Raw genomic sequence first — 14,396 nt, forward strand, 5'->3', positions numbered from 1 at the left:
CTTACTAACACATCTACCTATTTCATAGGTATTGTAAAGCACAAATTAAATATGATAGCTGTGAAAATGCTAAAAAATGCTATAGTTATTATTTTTAGAAATGATAGGAATTAAACAGCATAGAGTTAGTGGGAGAGATTATACACATATCTGAACACAGATAAAACTTACCGAATGTTCACTGTGTGCTAAGAACCTTCATTTATCCTCTGTTGACCTCTACAACCATAGCTGAGGTAGATGGAATTATTTGCAGAAAGAAAAATGAGGCTTGGAGAAGAGAAATGTGTCCACGGCCATAAAAGTAGGAAAGAGCAGAGCTGAATCTAAAACCATCATTGGAGGGGCTGTTACTATGTAACTGGAGCCTCTCCAGTGAGAGTGAGAGAATTTAATTTACATAATGTAAATTTACTATTAGAATAAATTTTATTCTAAAAGGAAAGTATAGTTATAAATGTTCTGAACAGAAATGCACAAAGCAAATACTCATGGAGACAAGGGCAAAATGATTCAAGTCCCTAATCGAGGGATGCCTATCTCCAGTTTAACCAGAAACCACTGAGTTTAGTAAAATGGGCCACAATTGAGTCCAAAATAAAGAACTCAAAACCACATTCTGAACTTGAAAAGAACCCTTTTATCCCACTCATGAAAGTACTGCTTGCTAATCTCCAGTATCCATTTTCTTTCCCTTCCCTTTAATAATTGAATTTTAAATTTTTGTTAGGTCACAGCCTACCCAAAATCTGGACTACATTTCCCAGTCTCCCTCACAGGTGTGATCATGTGATGAATGCAGGACAGTGGTTGGTGAGTAGAAACTATGCATGAAACCTAAGGATCATGCCCTTCAAGGGAATGGGCACACTGTCCAATATTCCCTTCTCCACCTCCAGCTGACAAGAAAACCTGGAGCAGCTATCTTGGTCTATGATGTTGAGAATGGCTGAGTGAGGTGAGATGAGATCTGGGTCCCTACCCAGCCACATGCTCACCCTGGGCAAGATCTGGACCTAGGTGAACTTTTAAAAGAGAGAAACATTTAACATGCTCAGGATACTACATTTGGGACCTTTCTGTTATATAGCCGGAACTGCATCTGTGATACTGTGAAGTAAGAAATACGTATTTGGTATCCCAGGGGTTCCTGGCTCATTGCTCCTAAAAACCATTGGAATCTCCAAAATAATAAGTGTCTTTTGTATACAAACGGGACAACTAGTGGTAGGAGGCCCCTAAATAAATGCAGGATGGGGGCTATATCCAGAAAGACTGAGGCAGGATAGAAGGATGGACATTGGGTGCCCTCCCCCAGCCTCTGGATAGGAGAGAAAAGTTGAGGTGATCACCTGGGGCCGTTGTAACTGGTTGATGGAATTGATCATGCCTATGAAGCTCCCTAAACACTCAAAAAGACAGAGAGCCTCCAGGTAGGTGAACACACAGAGGTGCTGGAGGGTGGCATCCCAAAGAGGGCCTAGAATGTCCACACTTCCTCTCTTGTGCCTCTTCACATTTCTTTCATCTGGCTGTTCATCTGTATTCTTGGTATTATCTTTTACAATAAATGGGCAAATGGAAGTCCCTGGGTCCTGTGAGCTCCTCTAGCAAATTAATGGAACACATGGAGAAGGATCATAGGAGCCCTGGTCTACAGTCAGAATCATGGGCCACAACCTGGGACTTGCAGCTGGGCATCTAAAATGGGAGCAGTCTTGCGTGTCCCAGAGCTCAACCTTCGGGATCTGGTTTTATCTCCAGTTAGTGAGCATCAACATTGGGTTGAACTAGAGGACATCCAGTTGGTGTCCTACATCAGAGAATGGTTGTTGGTAGGGAGACTTAACACCTGCTGTCCAAAGTGACTGGTGTGTGGGGTCTGAGAGTAGAAAGAAGAAAACAATGTTGTTGCTTTTTCCTTCAGAGTTACCCAACTAATACACCATCATGTAGCCTTTGTTCTAGCCACACATTAAGGCAGAACCTCAATGTCCTCGTCTACTAAAAGGGGATTTACCTTTGAGGGTTGTTAAAAGGATGAGAAGTGGTGCATGTACATTTCTTTGCTAGTACTATAACTCATACATGACAATCCATGGAGATTATGGCCTGTTGTTAAAAATGGGTTCCTGAAAACAAAACAATGTTATTTTAAAATGTTCCACCTCTCTGGCTTCAGGGGAACGAAAGAAAAAGGTGGAGGGGGGAGACGAAAGAAAACAGCAAAGTTGAAAATGAATGATGGGCATTTGGGGTTAATTATCCTGGTCTTTTCCAAATATTGAATGTATTTTAAAATGTTCACAATGAAAAATCTAAAATAAATGAACAAAGCAAAAATCTTCCCACAGAGCAATGAAGGGGAGGGGGTGCCTCGTGGATGTAATCGAAAATGAAATTCCTTGGGAAAAGTGAAAATGTATTTAAGCTGCTGAGCTGTTGATTTGGGCCCCCAAGAGGGAGAGGGATACAGAAAAGGCAGAAGTGCTTTTTATTTCTCCATTAAAGAACAGACAGAGTGCGCTCAGTGCCAAGAGGTCAAGTGCCTCCCATAGTGATGGGCAGTGCCTCCAGCCCTGTGGCTCCCCAGCTGGCCAGAGGACTGTAGCTGCAGGGTCCTGCCTGCTCCAAGTCAGCTCTATGACTTCTGTGGCTTTGGTCTTCTTGACTCTCAGTCCCTTACCTCATCTGTGGGTGGGCTCTTCTGTTACCCCACCTCATGGGTAAGCTGTGAAGCAATGATGAGACTACAGGAAACTTGTTTTGCCACTGTTGACTCTGACAGTTCTAGTAAACCTCGCTGCCTGGTCCCAGCCCACAGTGTGCTGAAAGCATCAGCTACTAAGCGGAGGCAGACTGCTACAGGCAGATGTACTGCTGGTAGCAAGAACCTCTAGGAAGGGAAGAAAAACAAAAATTCCCTAGCAAATGCAAGAGCCTGGAACACGCGTGTCTGTGGCCATTTACGAGGCAATGATAAACAACTCTACATAGTTCACTAACTCCTGAGGGAGTTTATCACCCAGCACAGGATGGGGTCATTACTGTCTATTTTGTTAAATCACAAAGAATAGTTTTGTATCCTGCATTCTGTTGTACAGAAAAACACACATAATATGTTTCTGAAGTTTTTCTATTCTGAATGGTTGCAATAAATTAATTGGGTGCTTACAGATCATTTCAGGAGCATGGAAAATCAGATTTGATTTTGTTTTGTTCAGTTGTCAAGGTGCCTGCCTGTTCCAGAGTGTTCCACCACTCTAGCTCCTTCCTAATGGATAGCAGCAGTGTGTACCCACCGCTGTGGATGATCTAAATAAGGGGTAGAAGGCACAAATGCCTGCAGGGGGCAGGCAGGGAATGTGAGGGGAAGCTGGCCAGACAGGGGCTGTAGCAAACTGGAGAACAAATGTCCTCCTACAAGGAGCAGCTGCTGATCAGCTCAAAACCTGCTGCCATGCAGGAATGTCAGCTGATGGAGCCAGATTTTCTTCTTCTTTTTAAATAAAAGCAAAGTGGACAATGAACTATCTGAAAAGGAAATTATGAAAACAATTTCATTTACAATAGCGTCAAAAAGAACAAAATACTTAAAAATAAACTTATCCAAGGAAGTGAAAGACTTGTGCTCTGAGTACAATAAAACACTGCTGAAAGAAATTCTAGAAAAATGGGATGACATACTGTGTTTGTAGACTGGAGACTTAATATGGTTAAGAGGTCAGCATTGTTCAAAGCAACTAATAGACTGAATGCAGTCCCTTGCAGGACCCCATAACCTGGTAAAATCTCAGTAGCATTTTAAGCAAAGATCGAAAAATAACCCTAAAATTTATATGGAATATCAAGGGGTCCCAAATAGACAAAATAATCTATAAAACCCAAACACCACTGAAGCCCTCACACTTTCAGATTTCAAAAATTACTATAAAGTTACAGCAATCAAAACTATATACTCCTGGAATGAGGTCAGATATACAAACCAACGGGAAAGGATAAGGAGCCCAGAAATAAACACTTATAATCTATGTGGTCAATGATTCTAACTAAGGTGCTAAGACCACACAATGGGGAAAGGATGATCTCTCTGACAACGTGAATGTTAACCCACAACAAGGAAGAGTAGGGAGGGGAAAAATGGAAGTTCATTGGATTAGACAAAGGGGAATGAATAGGGGAGAGAGAATAGAAAATACAGTAGAATGAATTGGACATAACTTTCCTATGGTCATATATGAATACATGATCAGTATTAACTCCATATCATGTAAAGCCACAAGAATGGGATTCTAATTAGAATAAGTTATACTCCTTGCATGTATAATATGTCAAAATATACTCATATATATCTAGAAAGAATAAATTTTTAAAAAGAAAACTGGATAGCCATATGTAAAATAATTAATTTGTGTATCTTCCTTATTCCAAATACAAAATATAACTCAAAATGGATCAAAAACCTAAATGTAAGATGTCAAACAATAAAACTCTTAGAAGGAAATGGAGGGAGAAAATCTCATGACAATGGATTTGGCAATGTTTTCTTAGATATGACATCAAAAGCGGAGGCAATAAAATAAAAAAGATAAGTTGGAATACATCAAACTTAAAAATGTTCATCAAAGGACACAAGTATCAGACCAAAAAGACAACCAATGGAATGGGAGAAAATATTTGATGTGGAGTTAATATGGAATCATATATCTGACATGGGGTAAAATCTAGAATACATAAAGATCTCTTACTCAACAACAGACTACCATCTTGGCCCTTGTGGGACCTTATACCCTGGAGCCTTAGGGTGTTGGGAATTGCCATTGGTGGCTTTGAAGGTGCCTTGGTGGGCACCATTGCTAAGGGCACTGCTGGAGATGGGGTTCGTGCCCAAGAGATGGAAGAGACTGTTACCCAGTTTATCAGGAGGACCATCTTGAAAATCCCCATGTATGAAATGATGAGAATCTTAAAAGCTTGGGATTTTTTTTTTAATCTGTTAACCAACTGCAGACCATAAGTTCCATCAGAGAAAGGAATGTCTCGTTCAAGACTTGGTTCTGCTGTGTGAGAAGTATTTGAGTCTCAAGGAGGCAGCCCTTGCAGATGTCATTTATACTCAAGTTCATTGGCACCAAAAAGTTTGGGAAGTACTCAAACTCAGATGAGTACAGAACCAGATGAAGACATTGATCTTTTTGATGTGGAACAATTCAAACATTCATTCAAGAAAATTCTTCAGAGAGCATTGAAAAATGTGACGGTCAGCTTCAGAGATGCTGAAGAGAATGCAGTCTGAATTGCCTGGGGAACAAGGTGTACAAAGCCAAATCAGTACCAACCCACAACCATGCTGCATTACCCGCAGACTCTCTACGCCTTCCCCTCCTCCCTGCTAAAGAACATTTTGCCCTCTGGGTCAGGCACTGGCAGTTGCTAGCAAACACCATCAGATGGTGAAAGTGGACCTGAGAAGTCGATACCTGGACTCTCTCAGACTATTGTTTTTAACAGTATAATAAGACCTTTGAAAATCACAACTCTACAACACCTCTACAGGAAAGATGACTGGGACTAGATGTAAATATGGATTCAAGGATCATTCAGGAAAACACAGTAGAAAAAGACAGAGTCCAAAGAAAAAGAAAACTTTTGGAGACTGTCCTCAACCACAACTAGAATTTGCATAATGTAAGCTTGAAACAGAGTTCAAAAGTGACTTAAATGGGGGCATCTTGACTTAGAGGAAAGAACCCGTCTGGTGCCTAATAAATTTCTCTAGGTCACATTTTTGGAAGCATTGAAATCCTTAGCACCAGCTGGTATTGCAGATGTACCACTTTATCCACTGCTTACCTGCATACCCAACAAGGGAATGGATTATTTTAAAATCAGAGACAAATAAGATGTATATGGTTTTGTAAGCCCAAGGGCTCCTTGGCGATGATGCACATGCATTCCAGTTAATGGCTAACTGGACAGCTTCTGGTTATAAGCTTATACTTCAGAAATTAATCCTTGGTATTGAAAATTTAGAAGTGTTCATATGATTGTTGGGACTGATTCTTCCTTGGGCCCCCTCTCTCATTTTCCTGATAAATATAGCAGTTGTGGGCATTTGAGAGGTGACAATACATGTATAGGCTCTGGATTGACCTTGAGTGCAGAATGCTCTGAAGCCAAGCAGATGGCATCATCCTGTTGGCATCATATCTAGTGTCCTTTTCCCCCACTCTTACCTCTACTCCATCCTAAGGAGGTCTAGTTCCAATTATTGGTTTCTAGGGATTTTCTTTTAAGCTTTGATCACTTGAAATGAACACCAAGGAACTATGCCCAACTCAAAACTTCCAGGAGAATCATAAAATTGGTCCATTTAGAGAGTAGAATTGGGTCCACTCAGTTGTTACTGAAGGAAGTTACATATCCAATGACTCATTTATATAAAACAATTGTTTTACTGTAAATACAATACTTTTCATAATTATTTTATCATAGGTATTACATCCAAACTGACCATTATAATACTGATTTGTGATTAAAGATACTGAAAATCTGGTAAAAAAAATCAAATAATCCAATTAAAAATGGGCAAAACACTCAAATAGACATTTCTCTAAATATGATTTCTAAATGCCAAGAAGTATTTAAAAAGATGTTCAGAATCACTAATCACTAGGAAAATGCAACTCAAAACCACAATGAAATATCACCTTATTCTCATTAAAAGATGGCTACTATGGAAAAAAACTGCAAAGTAATATATGTTGGCAAGGATGTGAAGCAATTGGAATGAAAAATAAGGCAGTCACTATGGAAAACAGGATGGCGGTTACTCAAAAAAGTAAAAATAGAATTACTGTATGATTTAGTAATTCCACTTCTGGGCATATACCCAAAAGAATTGAAAACTGGGTCCCAAAGAGACATCTATATACCCAAACACATAGCAGCATTAATCACAATGGGTAGCAACCCAAGTGTCCATCAACAGACGAGTGGATAAACTGCATGTGGGAGTCTGATTTCATATATCATACAACAGAATATTATTCAGTCTATGATAAAACAATAGGGGCTACAGCATGGATGAACTTTGAGGACATTGTGCTAAGTGAAATAAACCAGACACAAAAAAATAAATAACATAAATTCCACTTATGTGAGTTACAATGGTCAAATTCTTAGAGACAAAAAGTAGAATGGTTGTCTCTGGGTGCTGTGGGAAAGGGAAATTGGGGAGTTGGTTAATGGGTTTTGGTGAAAATTTTTGCAAGGTGAAAAGTTCTGGAGACCAGTTGCATAGAATGAGAAAATAATACCACCAAACTACATACTTAAAAATGATTAAGATGATAAATTTTTGCTGTTTTATCTCAATTAAAAATCTAAAAATGAAAAAAATAGCAAAGGTGCAAAGGTAGAACTATAAATTTTTATGTGAAATCTTCCAATTTGTAAACATTGGCAACTGTCCTGAGCCTGTAGTTGCCTGCTGTGTTAGTTAGCCTTTTCATCACTGTGACCAAAAACCTGACAAGACCAACTTTGAGGAGGAAATGTTTATTTTGGCTCAGGGTTTCAGAGGTTCAGTCAATGGTTAGCTTACTCCATTGCTGTACGCCCCAGGTGAGGCAGAACATTATGGCAGAAGAGCATGGCCGAGGGAAGCAGCTTAGGATGTGACATGACATCAAGGAAGCAAAGAGATGTGCTCACAAAATATAAACCCCAGAGGCATACTCTCAGTGACTCTTCCTCCAGCCATACCTACCTGCCTGTAGTGACCACCATGTTAGTGGAGTAATACACTGATTAGGTTATACCTTTCATAATCTAATCATTTTACCTCTGAAGATTCTTGTATTGTCTCACACATGAACTTTTGGGGGATACCTCATATCACAATCATGACATTACACCCCCATACTCATGCCCATCTCACAATGCAAAACACATTTAGACCATTTCCAAGAGTCTCCATAGTCTTGAGAGTTCCAGAAATACCCCAAAGTCCAAGTCCAAAATCTCATCCGAGACTCAAGGCAAACTCACGGATGTTTTCCCCAATAAAGAGCAAATTGGATATTATATATATCCAATATAGTGGCACAGAGTAAACATTCCTGTTTTAGTTAGCTTTTTTTGCTGCTGCGACTATAAAACCTGACAAGAATAATTTTAGTGTAGGAAAAGTTGATTTGGGGGCTCACAGATTCAGAGGTCTTGGAATACAGACAGCCAACTCCATTCCTCAGGGCTCGAGGTGAGGCAGGACATCATGGCGGAAGAGTGGCAGAGATAAGCAGCTCATAGGAAGATCAGAGAGGAGAAAGAGAGGGGGGAGGGAGGGAGAGAGAGAGAGAGAGAGAGAGAGAGAGAGAGACAGAGAGAGACAGAGAGAGAGAGACAGAGAGAAAGAGAGAGAGACTGACTCTGACTCCACTCACCAGATACAAAATATATACCCCAAAGTTACACCCCTAGTGCCCACCTCCTCCAGCCACACCCTTCCTGCCTTCAGTTACCACTCAGCTAATCCATTAGGGGATCAATTCACTGGGTTAAAGCTCTCATACCCAATTATTTCTCCTCTGAACCTTCTCACATCGTCTCATGAGCTTTTGGGGGGACACCTCACATCCAAACCATAATAATCTCCATTCCACAAGAAAGAAACAGAGGTATAGAAGGAAGGGACAGGACTGAAGCAAGATCGAAATCTAAACAAAAGCTGAACAAACAAGTCCTGTCGCTCCACATCCAGCATCTGGGGACAGGGTGCTTTACTGTTTCTCTGAAGGGCTTGTGTAACTTCACCACATGGCCTTGCTGGTCGTGCCCACGTGGCCTTTCTCTTGGCTTGTTTCTGCTTGATTCCTGCAGCTCCCTTCAGTAGGTGTCCTGTGTTACTGACATCTCTTAATCCCAAGGGTCTTCACTGCAGCTTTGGCTTCCTTCTCACATCTTTATGCATCACCTCCTCAGGGGCAGCCCACAGGGATATGACCCTGCTACACTTTGCCTGGCTTCCCGGGCCTTCCTTTGAAATCCCAGCAGAAGCTCTTAAACTCCAGCATCCTGCAGATCCAGCACCACATGGATGATGCCAAGGTCCACCATCATCTCAAGTAGGAGCCATGGCTGCAGCATCCTCTGAGGGCCTGGGTGGCTGACTATGGTGAAAACATTTCCTAGGCCCTGTACAAGCAGGGTGCCTCATTGTCTTTATCAAAACAATTTTATACTTTTATACTCTTGAGCCTGAGATGGCTGTGGTCTTATCAATTCCTGAGATGTCCTCAAGCCACCTTTCTAATTGTTTCTGGATAAAGTACTTGGTATTTCTTTAATGGTTATGTTCTCTTTAACAAACACACTTTCATTAGCCCCAATTTTACTCACACAGCCAAACTGCAAGATTTTCCAATCTTTCTGTTCCTGATTATCATAGTAACTTGGCTAAAAGCCAACAGCAATGTTCATACTACCCCTGAAGGACTTGCTACTACTGAGGATTTGAAATTTAATTTTTTTTTTTTAAGAGAGAGAGAGAGACAGAGGGGGACAGAGAGAGAGAGAGAATTTTAACATTTATTTATTTTTTCTTAGTTCTTGGCGGACACAACATCTTTGTTGGTATGTGGTGCTGCTGAGGATCGAACCCAGGCCGCACGCATGCTAGGCAAGCGCGCTACCGCTTGAGCCACATCCCCAGCCCCCTTGAAATTTAATAAGTACCTCTGAATGAAGTGTTTCTACTGAAAGAAAAGTTGGTGAGACTGTTATAGTCACCAAAATTTCTTTTCCCTGATCTCTAGATAAATCTTTGTCACTCCTTCCTGAAATTATGTAAAGAATTAGACAGTTTTAGTGTCTGATCTGGTATACACTTGGAATTTTTCTCTGCCAGATTAATTAGTTGATCACCTTTAAATTCAGCTTTACAGAAAGTCTCAAGACATGGGCAAAATGTAGATAAGTTTTTTGCCAGAATGCAACATGAATGGTTTCCAGCCCAATTTCCAATAGAGTTCTCTTCTCTGAAACATCATGAGCTCAGTATATATAGTCCTAACAACATTCTAAGCTTCTACCAGAATAACCCATTAAGCTCCATTTACAACATTCTAAAGCATCTCTAGCTTGCATCTCAAAATGTTTCAAAGTTCCCCCACCTGCAAACCAGTTCCAAAGGCTTTTCAAACACATAGTCAGGTTAGTCATAGCATGACCCCACTTCTTGGTACCAATTTCTATTTTAGTTAGCTTTTCATTACTGAGACCAAAAGACCTGACAAGAACATAGAGAAGAAAGTTTATTTTGGCTCATGGTTTCAGAAGTTCAGTTCATGGTCAGCTGAATCCATAGCTTTGGGCCCAACATGAGGCAAAACATCATGGCATAAGGGCATGGTGGAGGAAAGCTGCTCAGGACATATCAACTAGGGAGCAGAAAGAAAGGACACCAAGGAAAAATGTAACCCCCCAGAGGCATTTCCCAGTGGCCTACCTCCTCTAGTCACCTGCCTACAGTTAATATTTAGTTAATCCATATTAGTTGATTAATTCACTGGTTAGGTCACAATCATAATCTAATCAATTCACCTCTGAAAATTCTTGCATTGTTTTTCACATGAGCTTTTAAGGGAAACACCCCTTAAGTAAATACTAAAACCTGCATAAAAGTGATTTTTCTCTCTTTCATAGTAAGTGAACACTTTTCAATGACCACCCCCTCATCATGTTGTCACCATAAGGGGGTTCAAAGAGGTCTATCCAGGGGCAGAGATGCCTATTCGAACCTTCTAGGTTCTTGACACATCACCTAAAAGTATTGAAGGACACATCAGGTTTTAGTAAAGAAGAAGAGCTTTATTTGAAAGGCAAAAGGAAAGACACGCATTCTTAGAGCACAGTGCAGACTCTCTCAAGAGCAAGAAGTGCTTTGGGGATCCCGGTCTCTTCTTTTACGGGAAACTTTGTAGGAGTAGGCATGGGAAGGTATATGGAAATGACTTCAGTCTGGTGAATTCAGTACTTTGATCATGGATTGCAAGATGTTCATGGTAGTCTTGTCTTCTCCTGGGATCTTCAGTTTGATATTGTCTCTTATTTAGATAACATGTGGGATGTGCCTTAAAATATACCCACTTTTGCTTTATCTAATCTGAAAATACATGTGTAGTGACCTTCAGCTTTAATCAGAATGAGACAGTTTTCACAGATGAGTGAATTTATAGTAACCCTAAGATTTGTAGATTTCTCAAATTTTTTTTTTCCTGGAGGGAAAAAAAAAAAACAGGTTTGGGGAGTAAATCTGACCATAGAGCTTTCAGATATACAATTATAGTTTTTTTCCTTTTCTTTTATCTCCTTTCTACATATCTTTATTCCTTTTCTTACTGCAGTGTGACTTGGGTCAATCCAGCAATTTGAAGTTAATCATACAGATCTGACTCCCCTTACCAATGACGAATTTAGAGGCAGGCATGTGACCTAGTTCGGGACAATAAGGTATGAGAGGAAGTCTTCTAGATGGTTTTAGGAAAGGTTTCTTAGCTCTAGAAATGAGACATAACTGGGAACAAATAGGTCAATTCAATTTCTTGTCATTGATTCATATCAGGATAAGATGCCTGGAGCTGCTGCTATCATTTTATTATTTATCTAACCTGAAGAGCCACAGGCAGACTAGAAAGATGAGAAGAATCCAGGGAACTGACATAACCAACCCTGAGGCCTTTTTGCCTCCAGATTTCCTGTTATGAGATAATCCATCCCTTTATTAAAATATTTCATGTCACATATTACAAATGCATATCTTAAAAGATGATAAATGATCAAGAAATGAAAAACATATGGATAAAATAAAAGATATCTATAGCCAAATCTGGAGGCAAGCAGTTTATTATGCTGATATTTCCCTTGTCATTCACATTAAACATTCATATTTCTTTCTTTTTTTTTTTTTTTTAGTTGTAGTTGGACACAGTATCTTTAATTTTTTAATGTGGTGTTGAGGATCGAACCCAGGGCCTCACACGTGCTAGGTGAGCGCTCTACCATGGAGCCACAATCCCAGCCCCAAACACTCATATTTGTCATGGAAGGTATCCCTGCATTTATTCAGATCAACTAGGAGCCCCATATCTTCCATGTTTCCATGGTGTAGTCCTCAGAGAAGGTCCAAGGTCTAAGTCATCACTATTTCTCCCCAAGTTTCAGACTAAAATGCTGTCCACCAAGATGTCCTTGAGAACAGATGAAAGAGCTCCATTAGGTCCGCAGCTCTGGCTGGCTGTCCCTGAAGGTGCTATTGTTAGCCCTGCCACTACCTTCCTTGTTCAGCATCTGGGTTCCTTATCCTTGTAATAATTTTTTGATCTGAAAGCTGCTGTGTCCTATATATACACACATCCATGCTAGCTTTCTTTTGATTGGCAGTAACATGGTCTATCTTTTTCCTTCCTTGTACTTTTATTTGTATGTTATGTGTAAAGTGCGTTCCCTGTAGGCAGCATATAGTTAGGGTTTGCTTTTTTATGTAATCAATCTCTTCCTTTTATTTGCAGTAGTTACTTTCTAGTTCACTGCTTTAAAAAGAAAAGAGGACATTCTTCTCTGTTCTGTTTGAATGTGTCCTCTAAAATTTCCTGTGTTGGAAACTTAATCTCTAAATTCATATGCCAATGTTATTTGAAGATGCACCTTTGGTAGGTAATTCAGATTAGATAAGGATTTTATAAGATGAAGAGATCTGAGCTATCAGGCCATGTGATGTCCTCTGCCACTTTTTTTTTTTTGGAACCAGGGATTGAATCCAGGATGCTTAACCACTGAGCCACACCCCCAGCTTTTTTTTTTTTTTTTTTTTTTTTTTTGGTAAGACAAGGTCTCACTAAGCTGCTTAGGGCCTTGCAGAGTTGCTGAGGCTGGCTTTGAACCCACAATCCTGCCTCAGCCTCCTGAGTCACTGGGATTACTGGTATGTGTGCCCTGCTTCCCTCTGCCATGTTAAAATGCAGTAAGAGGCCCCTTATCAGGCTGGCACCATGCTTCCAGAATTTGGACTTCTCAGCCCCCAGAATTGTAAGCTAAAGAATCTATATTCTCGATAAATTTCCCAGTCTGTGGTACTCAATTATAGCAACAGAAAACATTAGTCTTTCTTCTCTTTATACCCTAACAACATTTAAAAAAATGTTGCTCTCTATATAGATTTACAAGATGATGGCAAGGAGTTTGGAAATATAGCTGTGCCTGGCTTGGGACATGTGGTAGGGGGAGTTAGAGAAAATGAGAACTTTGTAGATTACTGTAGTAGTTTAGTTACTATACTGAGGACATGAAATTTAATAAATACCTCTGAATAAAGTGTTTCTACTGAAAGAAAAGTTGGTGACAGACTGTTATAGTCACCGAAATTTATCTAGAGATCTTTTCTCTGATCTCTAGATAAAATCTTTGTCACTCCTACCTGAAATTATGTAAAGAATTAGACAGTTTCAGTGTCTGATCTGGTATACACTTGGAGCAATTAATGTTACCTTTCCTTATACAGTTAAGGAAAAGGAAATCAGAAAAGTAAAATATATGCCCTAGGTCATGTCCCTCCCTGGCTAGTGCTAGAGTCTGGAATATAACCCTTCCCTATTTTCAAAAGGACTGGCGAACCTCATTGCTCTAGTGTTAACTTTTGATTTTTAGTTAAAAAGGTACGTGTTAATTTCTACTCTACATCTTTGTTTTGATTTGTGGTCCCACTCAGAATCTGAGAAAAATAGCAACAAAACAAAGAAAATCATATAAGAACAGAATGAAACCCACAGATAGCAATATAGATAGTTTCACAGAACAAGTGGCACAAATGGTAAAAGGACACAATGAAAGAAAATGACAGCATTTTCTAGGGAGGTAAATGTAGTACAAGATTATCAGCCCCATCTTGTGGCTTTCTTTAGATATTGCTTTTAAGATTCATTTTTTAAAAAAAAATATTTATTTTTTAGTTGGACACAATATTTTTATTTATTTATTTTTATGTGGTGCTAAAAGATCGAGCCCAGGGCCTCACAAGTGCTAGGCGAGCACTCCACTGCACAGCCACAACCCCAGGCCCTAAGATTCATTTTTGAACCACTAACCATCACTGGACACCTGACAACTTGTTGGGTGAGAAGATCTAGAACAATGACTCTCAAACTTTAGTGTGCTTGAGAATTACATGGTGATCACATGAAAATGCAGATTCCTGGCCAAGACAGGTAAGAAGGATGAAATGGGGTCTGGGTATCTCCATGTACAAAGCACCCCAGGTGAATATAGATCACATATAAGAAATACTGAAGGCAATGAAAATCAGTGATGTGCATTCCCTATGAGGAAAGGGCTATTCT

At 39.9% G+C, this 14,396-nt stretch overlaps 1 protein-coding gene and 1 pseudogene across 1 annotated transcript in view; one reads left to right on the forward strand and one right to left on the reverse strand.

Moving 5' to 3' along the window:
• Ptk2b (protein tyrosine kinase 2 beta) overlaps positions 1 to 14,396 on the reverse strand; it is a 127,490-nt gene that overhangs the window by 112,007 nt on the left and 1,087 nt on the right. The window lies entirely within an intron of this gene.
• Positions 4,457 to 6,416, forward strand: LOC120892368 (centromere protein N pseudogene; annotated as a pseudogene).

Source organism: Ictidomys tridecemlineatus, chromosome 14, assembly GCF_052094955.1.
Source record: "Ictidomys tridecemlineatus isolate mIctTri1 chromosome 14, mIctTri1.hap1, whole genome shotgun sequence".
In the NCBI taxonomy this organism is placed as follows: Eukaryota; Metazoa; Chordata; class Mammalia; order Rodentia; family Sciuridae; genus Ictidomys; species Ictidomys tridecemlineatus.